Source organism: Coffea arabica, chromosome 1c (assembly GCF_036785885.1).
Source record: "Coffea arabica cultivar ET-39 chromosome 1c, Coffea Arabica ET-39 HiFi, whole genome shotgun sequence".
NCBI classification, from domain to species: Eukaryota; Viridiplantae; Streptophyta; class Magnoliopsida; order Gentianales; family Rubiaceae; genus Coffea; species Coffea arabica.
Genome location: NC_092310.1, coordinates 829,120 through 846,774, shown reverse-complemented (window position 1 = coordinate 846,774; position 17,655 = coordinate 829,120). Strand labels below are relative to the sequence as shown.

At 34.3% G+C, this 17,655-nt stretch overlaps 1 pseudogene; it reads left to right on the top strand.

Annotated features, from left to right (window-relative positions):
* The first annotated feature begins 154 nt into the window (after positions 1 to 154).
* LOC113688767 (uncharacterized) lies at positions 155 to 6,572 on the top strand (annotated as a pseudogene).
* Positions 6,573 to 17,655: the final 11,083 nt, after the last annotated feature.

Below are 17,655 nucleotides of genomic sequence, written 5' to 3'. Positions count from 1 at the left end.
ATAACAAATTCAAAAAGGACAAACTTGGCTCTTATTGTTATTCCAGTATAGCATCTATAGTTTCACTAATTTATTTAACCACCCAACCCAATTTATATTAGTATTATTTGCTCTTAATTCCTTCAAATGATAATAGGCTTTGCTGGTCATCTTCTCTCAACTGGGCCCCAAAAACATGGATCGAGATGCTTGTGCTGAGCTGTCCTTCTAGCACTCTTTCTGCTTACGGTGGGGCAGGTCAACCTACTTTCCACCGTAGAAGCAACCTAAGATCTCTCCCTCCACTAGTTTTGACACCCATGTCCGACAGTTCTACACTTTTCCTAGTTACTTACTCTTTACTGAAGGAAAGGTCCCACTGCCATAAACGCTTTTTGAAGTATTCTCTGGGGTAGATCAGAGAAGGTTATCGTTAATTTAATTTTCAAGATCCCATCTTCACACCAACAATTCTGGAAGTTTAGTTCCTGATTAGTGCTAATCATACCTCAATCTAGCTTCCTCTGTTTTCCTTCACATCTCCTCCTCTCTCAGTACCCATCACAAAGCTCACTCTCAACTTCAAGTTCCCAGTCCTTTCCTTCATGTTACTCAAATCTCCAAAAAAAAGAAAAAGAGCTTGAAATATCAGATTAACAGAAAACCTTGCCCTTTCTCCCTCCCTTCCTCAGTTCCTCTCTTTCTGCATTCTGCAAAATTATTCGTCTTGTTGCTCACTATAATTGTCAAGATTCATTTTTTCTTGTTAATTCAGTGTCTGCGGTAAAGAATCATTCTCAGATCAGAGGTTAGTTAAGCTAATTGTTTAATTTCTCCGTCGCCTCTTTCCTCTGTTTTTGCAGACCCTTTATTTATTTTCTGTCAAGATCTAGTCTTTTGTTGAATTTTGCTGCCTTTTTTGATTTATGACTTCAATTTGATTCATTTTGGAAAAAGGGTTTTGATCCAATGAAGGAATTAAATTCAGTAAGTGACCCAATTGGGCAAAACCTAATAAAATTCATAAGCAATGTGTGTTTTTCAGTTTTTGTATTCTCAGTTCTCATAGTTACCGTAATTGAAATAACATACCAGCCCCCTGATCCATGGGAGTCCTTCAGAGCCCTCACTAAGGTTTTTACACAAGTTGAAAACGCCACTTTTAAAACTGATACTTATGTCCTTAAAACTGGTGAGGATATTGCTGAGTCTCCAAGATTAGCTCCTGCAGGGGCAAGTGTATCTATTACTGAAGATGTGATTGAGAGAACTGAAGCGGATCTTAAAAATGTGAGCTTGAAATCTGGTTGTGAAGATACAGGTGTCATAAATTGCTCAGATCCTAGGGTGTTGATAACTATAGAGAGGTTCAACTTGAGGGCCTTTAGGTCCCTTGCATTTTTAGATTATCAACATCCTGTTAACGGTTCGGCGCCTAATGAGTGTGATGTAGCGTGGAGGTTTAGAAATAAGAAGGAGAAATCTTGGAGGAAGCATAGGGATTTCAGAAGGTTTATGATTGGGTTCAAGGATGATTGCAGTTATAAGGTGATCCATGCAGGGCGTTGGCACTCAGGTTTGAATGCCTGCCGTACTAGGATTCGAACAAATGCCACTAGAAGTGGTCTGAGAAACAAAACTGCCCCTGTTGTTAGAGATGATGAAATAAATGATACGCTTCCGATGTAGGATCAGATTTGGCATTTAGAAATGGGAGATACCTGTATTATTCATATGGCGGGGATTATTGTAAAGGAATGAATCATTACCTATGGAGCTTTTTGTGCGCTTTAGGTGAGGCTCAGTATCTGAATAGGACATTTGTGATGGATTTGAGTATTTGTTTGTCCTTCTCTTACACTCAGAGTCATAGGGATGAGGAGGGAAAAGATTTTTGGTTCTACTTTGATTTTGAGCATTTGAAGGAGACGGCATCAGTTGTGGATGAGGAGGAGTTCCATAAAGATTGGAAGAGATGGGATAAAACACATAAAAAGAAAATCCCTGTGAGAAAGGTTGCAGATTATAAAGTTACACCAATGCAGTTGAAAAAAGATAAGAGCACTATTATATGGCGGCAATTTGATGCTCCTGAGCCGGAAAACTAAGGTTATCAGGTCTGTGAAGGTCCAGCAGGTAAATACATCCAGAGGCCCTGGCATGCACTTTGGAAATCAAAGAGACTAATGAATATAGTTATGGCAATTAGTGGGAGCATGGACTGGGACTATGATGCAATTCATGTGGTTCGAGGAGAGAAGGCACAGAATAAGGAACTATGGCCTCATCTTGATGCTGACACATCTCTGGAGGCGCTTGTTCAAAATCTGCAAACAGCAGTTACGCCTTGGAGGCATTTGTATGTTGCTACTAATGAACCATTTTACAATTACTTTGATAAGCTGAGATCTCATTACAAGGTTCATTTGCTTGATGATTACAAGGAAATGTGGGGAAATATGAGTGAATGGTACAATGACTCAAGGCTTTTGAATGGTGGGCACCCAGTTGAGTTTGATGGATATATGAGAGTTGAGGTGGACACTGAAGTCCTTTACAGGGCAAAGACAAGGGTTGAAACGTTCTATAACTTGACAAACGATTGCAAGGATGGAATTAATACTTGCTGAACCAGTTGGAAATCTCTGCCATCGCAGAATCCTGAACAGGTTGGATAGAATCTTTATTTTTTTTTTCTAGATTTCAGCTCAAAACATCTTTTGCCTGTTTCACCTTTTGTATTTTGTCTTGAAAGAGTATACTGAGTTTATTTCAGGGTGCTGTTGATTTTACTCATTCATGGTACATTATTGTATTGATTGACCTTCTCTTGGTCTTATCATGTTTCTGTACGATAGATAGATTTATTTCACAGCTGTCATTCTCTTGTAATCTGCTTCAATCCACATCTCCTTTTTGTTTGCTTTACTACTCTCATAATCTAACATTGGCTGTATCTAATGATGAACTGCGTGGTTAGTCAAATATGTCTTAAATAGTTGGTAGTTGCAAGCTCATCTGAAGAGTTGCTTATTTTTTTCTTAGACTTTTTGCAAATCCTTGGGGTTTTAGAAAATTGGTCCTAATAACATAGATCCTCAAGGGTCAAAGATTTGGAGGAGATTTTTAAATGGAATACCACACACAATTACTCAGCAGATGAATGATAGCTTGACCAAAAAGGTGGAGGAAAAAGAGATTAGGGATGCTATTTTTTCCATGAACCCAAATAAATCCCCAGGTATGGATGGCATGAGTCCCCTTTTTTTCCAGCATTTTTTGCTCATTATCAAAGAAGACATTATCAAAACCATTCAAACTTTTTTTCACACTGGGTTTATGCTAAAGTCTGTGAACCATACAGTGATCACCCTTATTCCTAAAACAGACAATCCAACAAGTTTGAAGCATTATAGGGACATTAGTCTTTGTAAAGTCATCTATAAAATCATTTCCAAAATCTTGGCTAATAGGATTAAAAGGGTCTTAAATGTCTGTATTAGCATGAACCAGGCTGCCTTTGTTCCAGGTAGACAAATTCTTGACAATGTCATTATCTCTCATGAGTTTCTGCATCACTTAAAAAAGAAAAAGCAAGGAAAGAATGAGTATTTTGCTCTGAAACTTGACATGTCTAAGGCATATGATAGGGTGGAGTGGAAGTTTTTGCAGGAAATCATGAAAAAGATGGGATTCTCTGACAGGTGGATTAGCTGGATTATGAGCTGCATCTCCATAATAACATATTCTTTCAATGTTAGTGGACAGCTAAAAGGTTTTGTAACTCCTGAAAGAGGGATTAGGCAAGGGGATCCTCTTATCTATTTCTACTCTGCTCAGAAGGATTCACCAATTTACTGCAGAAGGCAGAGGAGGAAAAAAGGATAATAGGAATGAGAGTAAGTAGAAGAGGACCATTAGTAACACACTTGTTCTTTGCTGATGATTCTCTGATTTTCAGCAACCAGACCCTAAGGAAGCAGCTGAATTGAAAGAGATCCTCAGGAAATATGAGCGGGGTTCGGGACAAATGATAAATCTAGAAAATCCTCAGTGTTTTTTAGCAAAAATGTGTCACAGGCAGTTCAGAAGAAGGTTTGCCAGCATTTTGAGAATATTCAAGCTGTATCCCAAGGCAAATACTTGGGATTACCAATGGTGATCACAAGGACCAAACAACAGATTTTTGGCTTTATTAGAGATAACTGTGAGAGAAGGATGAAACAATGACAAAATAAGCTGCTCAGTGATGCTGGAAAAGAAGTACTACTCAAAGCTGTGACAATGGCTCTTCCAGCATATGCTATGTCTTGTTTCAAACTACCAGTCAGATTGTGCAAGGAGCTGAGCTCAATGATGTCAAATTTCTGATGGGGAGAGAAGAATGGGAAGAAGAAAATACATTGGTGCTCATGGCACAAGCTTACACAGGAGAAAGAACTAGGTGGATTGGGGTTCAGGGACTTGCAAAATTTTAACAGAGCCATGCTTGGGAAACAAGTGTGGAAATTAGTGACAGATCATGACTCACTGGTGGCAAAAGTCTTGAAAGCCAGGTACTATCCCAGACAGTCCATTTTCAGATGCAAAGTACCACACAATGCTTCATGGATCTGGCAGAGCCTAGTAGGGGTGAGGGAAATGGTGGAAAAGGGAACTATTAAGAAAATTGGAAATGGCAAAAATACAAGAGTGTGGGAGGACAGATGGATACCTGAGCATCGACAAGGAAAATTGATAACAGTGAAACCTTAGAAATGCGTAGTCCAAAAAGTAGGAGACCTGATTCACAATTTCAGAAGGAAAAGGCCGCTTATCTTTAAACTGTTCCAGGAAGAGGAAGCAAAGAAGATGCTAAGGATTCCAATCAGCCTGGCAAATAGGGATGATTATTTCTTTTGGCCATATAGTGGAAATGGACAGTACACTGTTGCTTTTGCATATAAAGAGATCAGTAGACAAAGAAGCTTACAACAACAACAAAGAGAGGTAATAGGAGAAGGGCCAAGCTGGGGGAAGGAAAAGCTATGGAAGCATTTGTGGAAGTTGAAGGTAAAGCTCAAGTTGAAGCTGTTTATATGGAAATGTATGAACTCGGCTTTACCTGTCAATGAAAAAATCTATACCAGAACCAGAATGGGAGACCTGATTTGCAAGAGATGTGGGGAAGACATAGAAACAGTGGAACACCTATTCTTCCATTGTAGGTTAGCTAAGGAAGTGTGGCGACTGTCACCACTTCAATGGGATGGATTGGAGGAATATACGGGAAACTTCAGTAGATGGTGGAGCGTTTTGATTGAAGCAAGGTACAGGTAAGCAGGGATGGATCATATAGCACTCATAGTAAATATTCTGTGGCAACTGTGGAAGGCTAGAAATGATAGGGTCTTCAATTCAATGATATCCATTGAAGACCATAGAGAAAGCTCACAAGGAATGGATGGAATACAATAAAGCTAAAGAGAAGGAAAGAGAGATGAGCATACCAGAAACAATAAGAGTAGAGATGATCCAGCAAGGGGAAGGAGGTGGACATGATAGAATATATATCAATTTAGCGATTAAACAACAAGTGGGAACCAAGAAGCTGGGACTTGGCATCGTGGCAGAACATTATGACAGACAAGTGGTAGCTCAATGGGCCATGCAAGAGTATAGCTCAGGGAACACACTTGAAGACCAACTGATGGCACTAAAACTTGCCTTATGCAAAGCTAGTGAATGTCAATGGGCTAAAATCCAAATTCGAGTTCCACAGCAACACTTGCTGAAGATGATCAAAAGCAATAGGGCCAAGGGAAGCAACAGGGCCAAGGGTGTGAGCTTGTTTTCTCATCTGGAAGACATTAGTAGTTTAAGCTCTATGTTTGTGGAATGCTCATTTATTCTGTCTACCAATGAAAATAGTGATACAATTAGTCATATAAGCAACTATGCTCTAAGCATACCTTTTGATGAGGAGTGGATCAACTCTCAGTGCTTCAATGCACTTGTATAGCTCTTTGAGAGCTTTTTGCTCACTAAGTGTATAGATCTTAAACATCATCAATGAAAAGTTAACGTTTTCGGGAAAAAAAAAGAGACAAACATTTCGGAGGGAGCATAATTCAAAGAATTATATGTAAATGTAGCGACAACATGTTTTGTCCATGTGAAACATGACACATAACGTCAAGTTGAAATGAAAACGTGTTAGTAGCGTAGAGCACTAATAGGTAGTGTTTTGAAACCTGAGTTGAATTGGCCGGTTCAACCGATTAGATCGCGAACCGATCACGGCTCCGGTCCTAACACCTTTCACTTACATCATTTTCACACTTTTTTAGGGACATTTGAGGGGATGTTGCAGCAGCATTTTGGGAGTTCAAAGACTGCTTTTTCTTGATTCTCTGGCAACAAGAAACAACTAGAAATATAGGAGTCAAGACTTAGTTTTCTTCTTGAACATTTTTCTCTAGCTTTTTTAGTTAGCTTAGTCTTTCATTTTCTTGGAGAACTCTTGATGTGCTCAATATTTTGAAGACAATGAAGATAATGGAAATTGAAAACTCTTGTTTCTTCAATTGAATGAGTAATTTTTCACTCCTTCATTCTTTATTGTTGGATTTATGTTTGGTTGCTGATAGGTTGCAATTTTGTTATTAAATTTATGATTATTTCTCCCTTGATTTTAGCCAAATATTGTATTAATGGGTAAATTCTACTCATATTTGGTAATTGGTACTAATTGTAGGAATATTACGAGAAAAGAAGTAAAAAGTGGTTTAATGAAAATTCTTACAGTTCTTTGTGGGTGCGATCAAATCCTACTGTCAATTCTCGGACGATCGAGATTTTAATACGCGTGGTAGTATCCCAGTTCGAGTCGAAGTTCTTAGAAGCATGTTTCCTTATCTGAGATAATTGGTCTTTCGTTTTGTATTAAGAAACAAATAGGTTATCTTTTGTCAATTTAGGGAATCTCCTTTTATTTGGAGAAAATTAGGAAATATTAGTAGTTTAGGAAAGTAAGAGACGTGAGAACAAGGAAGTCTTCTTGTTTGTGTTGGCTTTAAAGAGTCATCGTTGTTTTTAGCGAAAGGGGTGATTAGTCTCGGCACCAAGGAAGAACAAAGAGTTTTTCTCTTCGTTTTTTCTTTTCTTTTGCTCTTTCTGTTGTTGAACCTCAGGCAACTTTCATCAATGAAATTGCTTGAGTTATTTTCAATGGAAAACAATTAATCTCTTTTTCTAGTCAAGGGTCAATTTGAAGACACGGTTCCAAACATCTGTGAAATTGAATCATTTTTATTTATTTCTTTTATTAATTGGTATTTGTACGTCTTTTGCTATAATTTCTTATGATTATTTTGTTATTTGAATGTCAAAAGTCCGATATTTGAATTAATCTAATAATCTATTACCATATTAATCAATTAAATCTGTAATACTAATGGCTACTAGCGTGATTGGTCTCATGTTAGGGAAACATATGATTTAACTTAAATGAACCCTCGTAGCGTTTTTGTTAGTTAGGATTGAGTTTTTCTAATTCTTAATGCAATTAGGAAATTAAATCTTATGGTCGTACTTAGAGTTATTTCTTGATTAGGGAAATAGTTAACGGTTATACATTGACTATCGATAAACTAAGGAAAAGTTAGCTGTCAGAATTTGTTGATGGTTATAACCAATCTATTAATAAATGATTGAATCATCCTTTCATCAATGATCAGTTATGTGGATCATATCTAAAAAATTGTACATTTGGCTAGAGTCATATTTATTGTTGATTTAATTCTTATTTATTTTTTTAATTGTTTCTTTAATTGGTTAGTGAGTTATTTCTAAATTGTCTAAAAATTCCCCTTGCTTTAGGCTCTAAAAAAAGATATTTTTTTTTCATTCCTTGTGGATTCAACCCTACTCACCGTTATATACAAAAATTTGTATTTTATTTGAGTAAGTTTTTATTATTACACAGGTTTGACACTTGTCAAGTTTTGGCGCCGTTATCGAAAACTGGTGTCTGATTAAATTTTTTTTTGAGTTAATCTTATTTTTATTTTTATTTTTCATTTTTTTTCTAGTTTATGGTTGCTAACATTCAATATTTTGGTGATAGATTGGATTTTATTTCTAGAAAGGGTAATGGGGTTCGTGTTTTTTCTAATGATCAACATTTAGATGCATCTCATGTAGAAAAATTAGCTGTTGCAATTTGTGAAATTTGTTATGTTTTGGATCATTCAATCAACATGTGTCCCATATTTCAAGATGACCTGAGTGCCCCAATTAATACTTTTGGAGTTTTCCAATCCTGTATCAAATATGGGATGACGCTTATTCAAACGTGTATGATCAAGAATAGTGGGACAACTTTAACTTTAATTATGCAGCAAGGCCAACATGTTCTCAATATCAATATCAATAGCAATAACCATCATCAATGTCAGACATGTCTTTTGAAAAAATGATGGAATTAATAATTACTAACGCATATCAATTTCAACAAGAGACACAAATGAGAATTAGAAGGATGAAGGATCAAATGCATTTATTTGCATCTATAATGAGCCAATTACTTTCTCCAATTTGTGAAGAATTGCCCTCATAGACTATTATCGATCTTAAGAAAGATGAGAGTGCAATTACCCTGACAAATATCAAGGACCTACAAGATTCTCAAGAAGAAAGATCTACAGATGCAGTTGAAAAAGAAACTGAAAAGGAAGAACTGAAACCTCAACCTCAAATCGCTCAAGTGAACGAATCCAGTGAACAATTATCAAATGTGGTGACATCTCCTCCATTCCATGGTCAACATTCTCCCAACTCTTATTTTGTTTTTTTCGTGGACAGAAGACTACTACCAGACAAGCCGCGCCCGCACCTAATTAGCTGATTGGTTCTAAAGATATGTTCAGAAATTTCAAAACACTACTAGTCGATAAGACGTGCCCACGTCTATAAGTCACGTTGAATTGGCAAGTTGAAAATTTTCGACCAGAAGACTCCTTATATTTTAGGCATGTCCACGTCTAAAATGACTGAAGAATTTGGTGACTACTTTCATTTTATTGATTTTATCCTCATTTTTGCTCCACATCCTTAGTAGTGCAACATTCTCCTCAATGTTCAGGGAAGTTTCGTTGTCTCTTTTGCTTCATATTTTATTCTTTATTTCTTACATTGGGGACAATATAAGATTTAGGTGTAGGGGGTAGTATATTGGAAAAGTGTGTAGCCATTTTTGTTGAAGTTTTTGTTCGAAAATTTTGAATTTTATCCAATTTTTTGGTTATCCCTGATCAATGATAGTTAGATTCGTAAATTTTGCTATTGTTAAGGTTTTATATGCTAATATGTCCAGTATGATGTGAAAAGGTCTAAGGGTGTCTCTCTGGTGAATATTTGAAATTTTATGGCCTTTGCACTTTTTGGTTAACTTCTCTAAACATTGTAAATATTTATTTGGCATTTTTTATATAAATTGGTTCAACTATTAATCTTAGTTCTCCATGTTTGAAAAATGTAGCGGACTTGTATGGTTTTTAATTTTGTTTTGGTACTTATTTGTAAATAATATTTGGTTATACTCCATTAGTTATCGTTACCTAATAATCAGGGGTTTTCACCAAAAATATCAACTTTCGCGTCAAAAAATAGCGAGAGGTATGAGTATATGGTTTTTAAGCGATAAGAGTTGAGTAACCAGACTTCTTCATTTGATAGATATCGGAGTTCACGTCAAAAGTTTGGATGGTTAAAAACTAAACATTTTCCCTGAAAAAAATTAAGGAAAAAAAACTCAAGTATGGGGATATTTTAAAAAAGCAAAAAAATGTGCTAATAGTGAAAAATATGGAAGTGTGTCAATGAATTGTTAGCTTGCTGATCCATTGGTTTCAATGTTGAGATTTGGCATAATAGTCAAACCGTTTGCTGACGAATGCCAGTTGAATATTTTATATCTTTGGATTTGGCTAGTCAGAAATTGGAAAAGTATTTTGTTTAGAAGGTAACCAGAGAGATATTTCTTGGAGATTAGCCACTAATGCTTGACACGTGTTTTAATTGTACCTTGACAATAGATGATTTGAGTGGTAGCCATTGTTTGAATTTGATTACTTGATTTGTTATTCTCATGCTTGAGAACAAGCATGATTTGGGTGTGGGGAAATTGATAGGTTGCATTTTATTATTAAATTTATGATTATTTTCCCCTTGATTTAGCTATATACTGTATTAATGGGTAAATTCTACTCATATTTGGTAATTGGTGTTAATTGTAGGAATATGATGAGAAAAGGAGTAAAAAGTGGTTTAATGAAGAATTTTAGCAGTTCTTTGTGGGCTCGTTCAAATCCTACTGTCAAGTCTCAGAGGCTTGAGATTTTGCTACGCGTGACAGTATCCCAGTTCGAGTCGAAGTTCTTAGAAGCATGTTTCCTTATTTGAGATAATTGGTCTTTCATTTTGTATTAAGAAACAAATAGCTTTTCTTTCGTCAATTTAGGGAATCTCCCTTTCTTTGGAGAAAATTAGGAAGTATTAGTAGTTTAGGAAAGTAAGAGACGTGAGAACAAGGAAGTCTTCTTGTTTGTGTTGGCTTTAAAGAGTCATCGTTGTTTTTAGCGAAAGGGGTGATTAGTCTCGGCACCAAGGAAGAACAAAGAGTTTTTCTCTTCGTCTTTTCTTTTCTTTTGCTCTTTCTGTTGTTGAACCTCAGGCAACTTTCATCAATGAAATTGCTTGAGTTATTTTCAATGGAAAGCAATTAATCCCTTTTTCTAGTCAAGGGTAATTTGAAGATACGGTTCCAAACATCTGTGAAATTGAATTATTTTTATTTATTTCTTTTATTCATTAGTATTCGTACATCTTCTGCTTCAACTTCTTATGATTATTTTGTTATTTCAATGTCAAGAACCCGATATTTGAATTAATCTAATATTTACTGCCATATTAATAAATTAAATTCGTAATTGTTTGATTGTTTAATACTAAGTGGCGACTAGCGTGATTGGTTTTATGTTAGGGAAATGTATAATCTAATTTAAATGAACCTTCGTAGTATGTTTGTTAGTTAGGATTAGGCTTTTCTAATTTTTAATGCAATTGAAAATTAAATCCTATGGTCGTATCTAAAGTTGTTTCTTGGTTAGAAAAATAGTTAACGGTTATACCTTCACTATCGATAAACTAAGGAAAAGTTGGCTGTCAGAACTTGTTGGGTTATAACCAATCTATTAATGAGTGATTAAATCATCATTGCATCAATGATCAGTTGTGTGAATCGTATCTGAAAAGTTGTACCTATGATTAGAGTCATATTTATCGTTGATTTAATTCTTATTTATTTCATTAATTGGTTAGTGAGTTATTTCTATATTGTCTAAAAATTTCCCTTACTTTAGGCTCTAAAAAGAGACAAATTTCCCCAATTTCTGTGGATTTGACCCTACTCACCACTATATACAAAAATTTGTATTTTATTTGAGTTGATAGTTATTATTACACAGACTCGACACCTATCAATTGCATTAAATGCTTAAGCTTTTCTATTCCATCTACTATGTCTAGCTAAGCTAAATATTATTGTTTTAGGGTAGATGAATCTATTTGTACCTTGATTGTGGATTAATTGTGGTTACCAATTGCCATATCTTGTATTTGCTAGTTCACTTACTTTGTGCATGAACATTTATGAATGCTTAATCATAATTTACAATTCATGTTAGTTATTATTAATATATGTGAGTGGTTAACAATGATAGAAATAGAATAAGCATAACCTAAAGAACACGAAAGTAATGGTACACTTGGATGGATTTTCTTCACATTTCTTTGTCTTAATGAAAAGTTCACCTGTGATTTCACCATTAAAATTATGGGTGTGCAAAATCAAAAAATTTCGATTTACCGACCGAATTTGAATTCAATTCGGAATTTTGGAAATCGGTAAATCAGAAATCGGAATTGAATGCGGGTTTTCCTAATTCATATATTTCGAATTTGGTTCGAATTCAATAATGGAGTTTTTCAAATCAGAATTTTCGATTTCGAATTCACAATTCAAAATCGAAAATTGAATACTGATTTTGATTTCAAATTCGTTATATATATATTTTTTATATATGTAATATAAAAATTATATAATATAATATAATATAATATTATAAAATTTATGTTATCTAATAAATTTTATATATAATAATATATTAAATTTCCCGAATTGGGTGAAATCAAAATTTACTGAATTTGGAATTGAATTTGGTATGAATTTGAATTCGGAATTAGTTAATTCGAAATCGAATTCGATCGGATTCTCTGATGCCAAAATTTCAAAAAATTTGAAATTCAAAGTTTCGAATTACCGATTTCGAATTCGAAGCACACCCCCTACTTAAAATAGGGAAACTCTAGTGTTGGCAATAATCAATTCATCAACAAAAGCGAGTCTTGATTCCTTGAGGAAAATGTATCTTTGGCAAGACAAGAGTAGTTAGTGATAATTAACCACTTCATTGATAGTTTGGTACATTTAGTGGATTCTATACCCTAGGATGCTTGTGTTTAGTTGAGATGCTCTAATTTCACTACTTTCAAGTGCATTGTTATAGTAATGTTATTGCTTTACTTCTGTTAAAAATTCTTGATAGTCTAAATAATAGAGGGAATTTTCGGCCTTAGTAGTTGGTTAGTGTTCCTCGTGGGATTTAACACCTCGCATGCTACAAAAGCGACTTGTATATTTGCAGCAAACAAGATAGTTGGTTATAACTTTTGAGTGCAAGTTTGAACCTCATTATAAATAAATTATCTGATTCACATTCATTTTTACCCTAAAAAAGCAGAATCTAATTCAAACTATATTCATTTTTCTCAAAAAAAAAAAAAAAAGGAATCGAACCCAATCCATATCCATTTTTATCACTAAAATGTGGGATCTAATCTTTTTGTACATTGGATGTGTTTGTGGGTAGTGCTTTGATTAAATTGTATGCGGAGAATGGTTGTACAGATGAAGCGCGACGTCTGTTTGATAAAATGCCTGAAAAGGATAGTGTTAATGCTTACGCGCAAGATGGGAACTTGGTGGATGATGTGATTGGGTTGTACAGAGAAATGAGGATGACTGAAACTAAACCTAATTCAATTAGTTATGCTTGTATTCTTTCAGTTTGTGGTTTGGAATAGATGGTAATATGGTATGAAATAGATAATGAGATTATGAATTTGGTAATAACCAATTTCGCATTCAAATTCGATAATTGAAATAGGGTACCGCATTACCGCATTCGAATACCAAATTGGTATATAAAATTATATAATATATAGATAAATGCTATTTAGTATTAGTATATACTACTAATATATTATTATATTATATAGGTAAATGCTATTAATAATAATTTGTATATGGTAAATGCTATTCATTATAATAATATAATATATCATTATATTATATAGGTAAATGCAATTAATAATAATTTGTATATGGTATTATCATCATATCATGTACTTATAATAATAATAATATATAATAATGTACAATATATTATTTTAGTATTTGTTAATTGTTATATGATTATAATAATACAAATATATAGTAATGCATAACAATATAAGATAACTACTTATTATTTTATACATGAGTAACATGACTAGAATTAGATAATAATTAATACATATATGTATAATACTAAATATTAAACAATAAACATAATTAGTAGTTAGAATTTAGATATTGGTAATTTGATACATCATTGATCATTCATGTTTGAATTATTGAATATTTGAATGCGTAATCTGTAACTTGCAAGTATTAGTGTGCTCTAAATTTATATTACATATTTAACATAAAAATTCATATTATCTATTCACTAATCTTAAGGCTTTAAGTATAGAAAAGACGACTAAGCAGTATAAATGAATGCATGTGAATTGCAAATCAATGTATTAGTGTATTGACTTTCACAATAACATATGCAAGTAAACAAGTTTTATTTTGATTTGAAATAAATTATAAGTTTGTAACTAATATAACTTATCACTAATCATTGTAATTTGTAAGTTTGTAACTAATATTACTTATTATTAATCATTGTAAATTATAAATTCATAAATTATCACTAATCATTGTACAGTCTAAGGTTTATTCTAGTTTCAATTAATCACTTTTTATGTGTTCCTTAAATCATAGACTAAGGATTTTAGGTATAAGCAATGTTTTAAAAATCGGACCGTTAATTGAACCGGTGAAGTGAAAGGGTCGAGATTCAACCGGTCGGACCGGTTCAACCCCGGTTCAATGAATTTTTAAAAAATAATTTATATAAATATATATACGCACAAAATAAGACATGTAATGGACTAATTTAATACTTTATATGAGGAAAAGTTTACTATTTTTTAATAATAAATTTTTTAAATTATAAGTTAAAACAATAAATTTCATCTCAATTTCAATTATATCTAAATCCAACCCAAAAATATCACAATATTTTGAAATTATACAAAATTCACGTCTATGAGAATTTAGACATTGTGAACTTAAATTTTAATTTACGTTTTGGGATTTAAAAATTGCAATTTAAAAAAGGAAGTTTGGAGTTCGAAGAAAGTCAAGAGAATCGAAAATAGAAATGTAAACTTGATAAGAAACAAAAAATGAGATAAAAGTGACTGGTCGTGGCATTAAATAATTTGGGTTAAAGAAAAATAATTCTTTTTTAACTTTTTTCAATTTAATGGACAAAAACAAAATTAAAAGATGGAAGAAAACATCAATAAATTAAAAATAAAGAGGTTTGATTAAAAAGGGAGTGATAAAAGAAAAGAGGATAGAGAGAGAGAGAGAGAGTTGAAGATTAAAAAGAAAGAGCCATGAGAGAATGAGATTTTATAAGAAAAATGGAAAAAAAAATATGAGTGTTTGTTTTATATAAATAAGCTATCAAAAAAAATTAATAAGATGTGATGGTGCAACGGTTGATACATTGGTCTTCTATTACAAAGGTTTTGAGTTCGAATCTTGATAGCTATATTTTGCAAAACATAAAAAAAAAGGGGGGGAGTTGAAAACCGGAAAACCGTCAGTTCAATCCGGTTCGGCGGTTTTCACGATTCAACAGGGTTTTGACCGATTTTCTGGCATAACCAACAATGGCATAGAACCGGGCTGGTGCCATGGCCGATTCGCGGTTCAACCGATCGAACCGGCTCGATCTGGTCCGGTTTTCAAAACATTGGGTATAAGTGATCAAATAAATGCAATCAAATTAAACCAGTAATAATTTGGGGATTAGAACATAAGTAATGTGTTAAATTATGAATAAATTTGGGCATCAAATCAGTAATAATTTTTAAAAAATCAGTTTTTTTTAATAGACGAATTCGGTTAGTCATTACCGTTTTTGAATTTGAAATCGGTTACGGAATGAATTCGGTTATGGATGATAGGGTGCATTTTAGTGGGGTATTTTGGGCATTACTGCACTTTTATTCGACTAAATATTTCCAGTAATTGAGTGGATTTTATCGATATTTTCTTTTGGTGCCAATTGCAGGACTGAATGCTGAAAAGTGCTTAAATGCAAATTTTAGAAGATTCATCGTACGTGGGGCCCGCGTGAGAAGTTGAAGAAACTAAATTGTAATAGGCTTGAGTCTATTTTATATTTTTGGAGAGTCTTGTTTTAATTTTAAAAAAAAAAGAAGAAAGATAATAACAATTTCCGATAAGGGAAAATCTCTCCCTTGAACTTCGGACAACAGAGAGAGGAGTGAGCGCTTCGCTTAGTTTAGGTTTTTGCCCGCTCGTTCTTTTCTCCTCGGCTGGATAGAGGGATTGGGGGCCGCAGCTTTGTAGAGGAAGAGGCAGCAGACAATAGCCACTTTTGTTGACTTTGGGATGCTTGTGAGCTTTTCATTAGTCTTGACCAAATTGAGAAATCAAACAATTTGAATCCAATCTCTCGTATGTTTCTTGTGTGGGAAAAGAAAGAAAGCTTAAAAGAGCCGCAATTGTGGACTTTTGCCATTGTTTTTCACTCTGGTCTTGACCGAAGAAATTGAAAGTGTGTACTCTCTGTACGGTTAGCTTAGGAGAACAATTGAAAACCGCCATAATCAATTGTTTCCTTCCTTTTCCTCGGTTGACCGGAATCAGCAAGGGGCAATTTCTTCCATTCGCTTTGATTAAGGAATCGATGGTTTCTTCCAACTTTATCCGCATGGCCTGTACATCAATTATGGGGGAACTAAACCCCTATTTCTAGTCAAGGGAGCAATTGATGAATTGGTTCAACTGATACTGTGAAATCTAAACCATTGTTAATTGTTTTCTTCATTTATTGATATTTACATGTCCCTTGCTTTTAATCGCTATAGCCTTGTGTATGATTGGTTAGTGCGCAATAATTAATTATTCATATAGGCTATTTTGTTAAATAGAGGTAATTGAATCCGTAATTGTTCGTTATCTCTGTCTTTGTAGCAACTGGCGTAATTGGGTTTATGTCAGGAAAACATATGATCTAGTTTAAATAAACCCTCGTAGCGTGTTTCTTAGTTAGGATTGGACCTTTCTAATTAATAATGCAATCTAAAAATTAAATCCTACGGTCGTACCTAGGGTTGTTTTTGGGTTAGAGAAATAGCTAACGGTCGTACCTCAGCTATCGATAAATTAAGGAAGGGTTGGTTGTTTATCGCGTGCATGACAACTATAACCAATCTATTAATAAATGTTGGAATTATTTCTGCATTAATGATCAGTGCATGAACCATTTCTGAAGTGTACCCTTGGCTAGAGTATCTCCAATTATTTCTTTAAATTAATTATTTTCTGCAATTACTTTATTTTTAGCATTTAATCGTGAAAACCCCCATCTGTCTTGATTCGAAAAGGAATAAATTTCTCTCCAGTCTCTGAGGAGACGACCCTGCTTACCACTGTCTACTAATTAGTGTATTCAGTTAAATAATTAATTCAGGTATATCGGATTAAGTAAACTCTTCGGGAACAGGGTGAATCAAGTAACCCATTGCACACCTAGAGTCCCTGCTCCAGTACTTGAATTGATTATTGACTGTTTAAAGTGGTAGTTAGGTTTTATTTATTATTATTGAACAGGTTCGGCACCTGTCAATTTTTGGCGCCGTTGCCGCGGATTGGCATCTGAATTATTTGTTTCTTTTTTAATTCAGTTTTTGACTTTGTTTTATTTTATTCTATTTTTCTTGGTATTTTTGCTAGTTTATGCCCCGTTCTTCTTGCACAAGTAAATTGTTATACGATCCTGAGGTTGAGAAGGCAGCGCGTAGGCGAAGACAAGAGACCAAGAGACGAAAAGAAGGGCACTTATCTTTTGCAAACGAGTCAGTAGAAGGCGAATTTAGCATGACCAACACCCAGACATTAAGGGAGCTGGCTGCCCCGGAATTGACTCACTAGGCCTTGTGCATCACATTCCCCACTTTGACAGAAAATACAGCTTTCGAGTTAAAGTCGGGGTTGATTCACCTCTTACCTTCTTTCCATGGTCTCTCTGGCGAAGAACCCTACAAACACGTCAAGGAGTTCGAGGTGGTTTGCTCTAGTATGAAACGTCCTGAGGCTGAAGAGCAAATTAGACTGAGAGCCTTCCCCTTCTCTCTCAAGGATGCAGCGAAGGATTGGCTATA